At 41.6% G+C, this 5,784-nt stretch overlaps 1 non-coding gene across 1 annotated transcript; it reads left to right on the forward strand.

Moving 5' to 3' along the window:
• The first annotated feature begins 5,360 nt into the window (after positions 1-5,360).
• On the forward strand, positions 5,361-5,479 carry LOC114429935 (5S ribosomal RNA). The gene has a single exon (XR_003669964.1). It is a non-coding gene; the product is annotated as a 5S ribosomal RNA (ribosomal RNA).
• The last annotated feature ends 305 nt before the right edge of the window (positions 5,480-5,784 follow it).

The raw sequence follows: 5,784 nt of genomic DNA on the forward strand, positions 1-5,784 counted from the left end.
AACTGTATTGGGATTTGTTCAAATATGTTTGGTTTTTAAAATCATAATAAAAATTCATCATTGAAGGGTTAATGAAGTTTTAACAGGCAGCTTATCATGTAGCATGTGTTTACAGAATTACATGTTTATGTTTTAGGAGCATTATAAGAAATGTAAGTAAGTCACCAATGGGTCAAATAGTCAGAGTAAGCTTTTAAGGTGCATCATAACATCACTCTTATGGGAAAGTAATCACTCTCACAGGGGAAGTGTGGTGAACCCAGGTTTATGAACACATGGGATCTGCCCTGAGAGGAGCAACAGGAGTGTGACACACACCTGTGTCTCCAGTGTCATCAGACAGACAGGCAGGTGGACAGCCAGGGCTGTTACCATGGTGACAGGCTGACACACAGAGGCATACAAAGCAGCCATGTTTGTAGTCTTTGTCAGACTTTAAGCATTGTATCTGTCATATTGATCATCCTTCAGCTGGATACTACTTTTCCACATTCAAATCACAGCCTGAGCTTCTTATAGTCTTATGGTTTTATTCATATGGTTTATTCACAGGCTGTTCTTTAAGCTCAGTGACTTCACACTGTTCTTGTCTTCAGCAGTTTGTCTCTCATATCTTTCTAATATTCAAATATTTTTAGTTTTATTACTGAGGCAATCAAACTCTTGTTCTTCCCCCTATTTTCTTTTAAATAGGACCTTCATCTTTTGAATTCGTAACCCTGTTTCAGTGAATTAAATTCAGATTGCAGATTCTCCAGCAATTCAGAGCAAAGCTTCAGCTGCAGGAATCAAACTTTTTCTTCAGGAAATGCTTTTCTAGTTCCTCTTGTTTTCATGAATGAAGGAGTCCAGGTACAATGAGCAGCTAAAAAAACAATATTCTCACCTGGAACACCCTGTTTACATCATAATAGACGGAGTGCTAGGGGTTATTAAAGCCCAGGAGATGCAGTCATCAGTTTAAATGGATACAAACAAAAGAAATGTCAGACTAACATGATAATCAGAGCAGGTAGGAGATGGCTTACCTCGTACAAGGATCAGAAACACCATAAACATCTTTATGTGTTGATCTGCTTCAGTCCGGGACATCAGCAGCAGGTCCTGACTTGATCCTTCCGCCCACCTCTGCACTAACAGGAGTGAAACTATGAGGAAACTGAACGCCTCTCCTTTCCTCAGAAGTGATCTGGCAGGCTGGACTTCATTCCACAGATGTGTCACGCTGTGGGAGGACCAATCAGAGCTCTGCACAAAGTCAAGCTCAGGTTTATGGTCAACAGAACGGGACCCCCTACAGCAACAGTTGGAGAGTTCAAATTTCAGAGTTCATTTAATCAATTTCAACACTTTCAGAGTTAAATTGTGTCCAGTTGTGGAGTTGTTTGACAGAGTTGATGAAAATCACTGCCGAGGTGCAATTAAGCCCCGCCTCTGCCTCCGCCCCAGAATGGCTGACGTGCATGTGGGTGTCAAGTTTCATGCATGGGTGGTGTTAAGGGTAAAACACTAGGAAATATAATAAAAACATACTATATACTATATTATACTAAAAATACTCACATACTTTTATGTTCTTTTTTTGGTCAGCATTTATTTCACTGCTCCCCCAACCACCCTCACTCATGGTGCAAATCCTCGATTCAGGGACTGAGGCATCTGTTTCCTCATATTTTCCTATTGTGAAGACCATCAGTGAAGAGCGTTGTATGCATGTGTATGTGTAAACATCTGGACAGCACAAGGTGTGGGTGATTGTGGTGCCCTGTCCTACCTGGTTAGTACTGTGGTTATGCTGGTTGAAGCGGCCTTCTATGCCTCACAGTCTCACCTCATATTTTCCATGTTACTTTTTGAGCGATAACATTATATCTCACAAAGACCTCTAAAGAGCGATGAGTGTTAGTGTGGTAAATGTCATTCATCTGGGTTACATAATGGACGAGAGAGTAAATCAATTGAACTAGGCTTTTTTTGTCTGTACACAGCAAATTCAGAAGAGTTACATTTCTGGTGTCAAATTTAGGAGTTAGGAGTTAATTTAACTCTTAACAGAGTCAAATATTGTATGTTTTACTCTCTGAGCACTGATAGTTGGTGTTGAAATGTCAGAACGTGTGAGTGTCAGAATGACATGTATCAGATTAAAGAAAAGTATATTTACAACATACAGGGTAAATTAGATTCAACACTGAGAAAGTTAATGTCTAACACTATACACTAGAGTTGAGAAAAACTAACTGGTCAGTGCTGGAGAGTGTTGGAGTTTAACTCTGAGAATAGTGACTAATACCTAGCAGTATTAGTATAGCAATAGTAGCAGTATAGTACTGGTTCATATACATGTACTATATATATGTTATAGTACTAGTAATATTAGTAGTATATAGTGACTAATAGTGACTAACCCAGTCTGTAAAGCCATTGGGGTTATAAAATATTTAAAATGCTGTAAAGGAAGTCAGATAATTAGACTGAAGACATGAATGGGTTAACAGTGGATAGAACAGGTCTGAGTGCAGTCACCCAGCTGTCAGACCGGTTCTGACACTTCCTTCATATTTCACTGATCATGAGACCTGAGGGCTGATTGTAAAGAAAAACACCAGAAGTTACACAACTTGTTGTGAAGCATCAGTTACAGTGTGACTCTGACCTGTGTTGTTGTGTTGAGCAGATGGAAATGCACTGTGCTGCTTCAGACATGACTTTCATCTGTCAGCTTTGCATCACATGCTACATGACTGCAAAACACTTTGTGCACTTCTTATGTCTGTGTCTGTGTTTTTACAGCAGCAGTGACATCATGAGCAGAGCAGCTCCACCTCTGCAATGTGGCCGGAGTGATGTCAGAACCAGACTGACTGAAAGATTGACCATATTTTCTGGATTGTAGGGCGCACCGAGTACAAGTCCACCGGACTATGACTAATAGTGCACCAACCTCTTGAATTCCTCTTAACTTAAATGGTGCGGCTGCAGGGCACTGAGAGTGAGACATTTCAACAAGTCCTCACTGAGAAATGATGAGCTTCACCGCACAGAAACTCCTATGAATATACTGCAAATGAGTGAAAGGCGACTACTGTGCGCTCATATAGCTGTCTGGACTTAGCGACCTATCGACCAATCAGAAAATAGAATTCCTTGTTGCCAGGTGAGGTCTGAGGCTCAGCTGCAAGCACACGTTCCATGAATGCTCGGAGCTCAAAGTGTGGACAAGCTAGAGAACGTCAGGAGAGGGACAGAACAGCTGCATTACATCTGTGATGAGACCTACTCAGTGGCCGCCGTCATCTATTTTGTGTCGAGTTGCAGCTTGAAATCTTAACAACATTAAAGAAAAATCATTATAGAAAACAAGTATTTACAAAAAACAGGACACTCCTTTGAGGACAACAATGTCCACATCCTAGACAGAGAGGAAAGGTGGTTTGAAAGAGGAGTCAAGGAAGCATCTATGTGAAGCTGGAAGAACCTTCCCTTAACAGAGGTGGTGGCCTCAGACATCATCTTTCTACCACATACAATGCAGTGATTCCATCCATTCCAGGAAGTCTGCACAGACTCACAGCAAGAACAAAGGGCTGTCCACCAGTCCCCCTCCAGTCTCATAGTCGTTAGCCCAGGGGTGGGCAATTCTTTTTTTGTGAGGGCCACATAGACTTCCATTAGAAAAGCAAAGGGCCACATTTCTTTCATAAATAATAATATGAATTGAATTGGAGATCACTGGCACAGTGTCTACCTTTATAAATATGCTCTTGTTACATTTTCATCACTGTAAGCAGTGTGTGGGGGCATCTCGGTGTCACATCGGTCGGAGAGTTGGTCATTGGGGTTTATAAAGGTTAAATATACACCTGCATTATCTATGGCAGTTTTAAAGCTACAAGAAGCATTTTGAATGGATTCAGTTAAATCTTAATTCCCTCAGTTAGTTCTGGGTGATAAGACGAATAAATACATGCTGACTTGAACCCTGCCTGGACCTTCCCCCACCTCAGCTCCATACATTACAGGCCAGTAGAATGAGTTTGCTCAGACAGACCTGTCCTTTCTCCTGTTTCCTGGATGACTCACCAAACTGAAATGAAAGTTCTTACTTAATTTGAGCCTAGTTTAGTTCTAATCTAAGGAATGATTACACAAACATCTGAAGCTGAAGGTTTATTTCACTATATGAACTCACACTGACCTCATGTGTCCGCCTGTTCTTGTTCTGTAAAATGACATTTTCTGGTGAAATAAAGGTTCAATAAATAATGTGATTTACCACATAATAGATATATATATATATATATATATATATATATATATATATATATATATATATATATATATATATATATATATATATATATATATATATATATGATATATTATAAAGTCGCATTGGCGGAAAAACACCACAGAATCACTGTGTGGCGGAGGGAGCTGATGATGTGAACCGGTCTGTGTGTTTACTGCTCTCTCCTCTGTCCTCTGTGTGTGTCCAGGTCCACTCTGAGTGTTGCTGCTTGTATGTTGAAACACACTCCGCACAGAGCAGCAGATGATGTGAAGATATTTTTACAGAAGAAAACCATTAGAGTTCAAACCTAGAGATCCCAAAGCTCTGAAAGTTGGACAAGGTCTGAGCTTTTTAAGAGCAGATGTCGGCTGCAGCTCCGCGGAAACATCTGAATGCGCCGTGGCGTTTCTTCACGCTTTACCGTACATTTCAGCATAGTCGCGCAGCATTTTTAAAGTGTACACAGCGCGTCTCTCCAAAGAGTAGATGGGATGACGCAGTGCTGCAGCTTAGAAGAAACGAGGGTGGGAAAAACGTTAGCGGTGATGCCGTGCTGACAGCTGACTCTTGCTGCCTTCTTCTTTTCTTTCTTTCTTCTGTTTCTTCTTCTATTGTGCGCACGGTCCGCGGGCCGTACTTTGCCCAGGTCTGCGTTAGCCAGTCGTTAGACACACCTGGCCCAGGCAGCCAGAACATCACAGGTAAGGATGGACACATTTAGTGCTATTGTTTGTTTGACCCAGACCCACTGAGGTCCTCCTCCACATATAAAGCATGTTTCCCACCAACAGGTAGAACTGATGAAGCTGCTTGGAGGAGCAGAGAAACGTCTTCAAGAAAACTCTACAAGTCCAGACGCCTTGCTTCAGTGGTCTCTATGAACATGACCTGGATGACATGTAAACATACAGTGTGCTCTTTGTAATCTGTATTCTGGCTCTAAAACAAGTCCCCTTGTGAGGGTTGAAGTCACAATCTTCAGATGATGAGACTGACTCGCTGCCTACTGCACTAACGAGGCTCAGAAAGAGGTGAAACATGGTCTTTTCTCTTTTTCTTCTTTAAAGCTCACGGCCATACTGCTCTAGAAACGCCCGATCTCGTCTGATCTCGGAAGCTAAGCAGAGTCGTGCCTGGTTAGTACTTGGATGGGAGACCGCCTGGGAATACCAGGAGCTGTAAGCTTGAGCCTCCCTTGGCCAAGGGAGGACTGCGTCTGGTAACGTATTGCGTCACTTCCTGTTTTGACACTGTCCTGTTTGTTCACTTGGTGTGCGCTGTAGGGGTGGGCGATACTGAAGATTTCAGTATCGATCCGATACCAAGTAAATACAGGGCCAGTATCACCGATACCGATTTCATGATCATAAATAATTATTTTTTTGCCTTCTTTTTTGCCTTTAAATAGATTATCGTGATTAGCAGAGTAATAATACACAAGAAACATTTGTTAAGTAAATCAAGCTGCAAACAAAAGTGCAGAACTGTAT

This window comes from Parambassis ranga, unplaced genomic scaffold (genome assembly GCF_900634625.1).
Source record: "Parambassis ranga unplaced genomic scaffold, fParRan2.1 scaffold_21_arrow_ctg1, whole genome shotgun sequence".
Lineage (NCBI taxonomy): Eukaryota > Metazoa > Chordata > Actinopteri > Ambassidae > Parambassis > Parambassis ranga.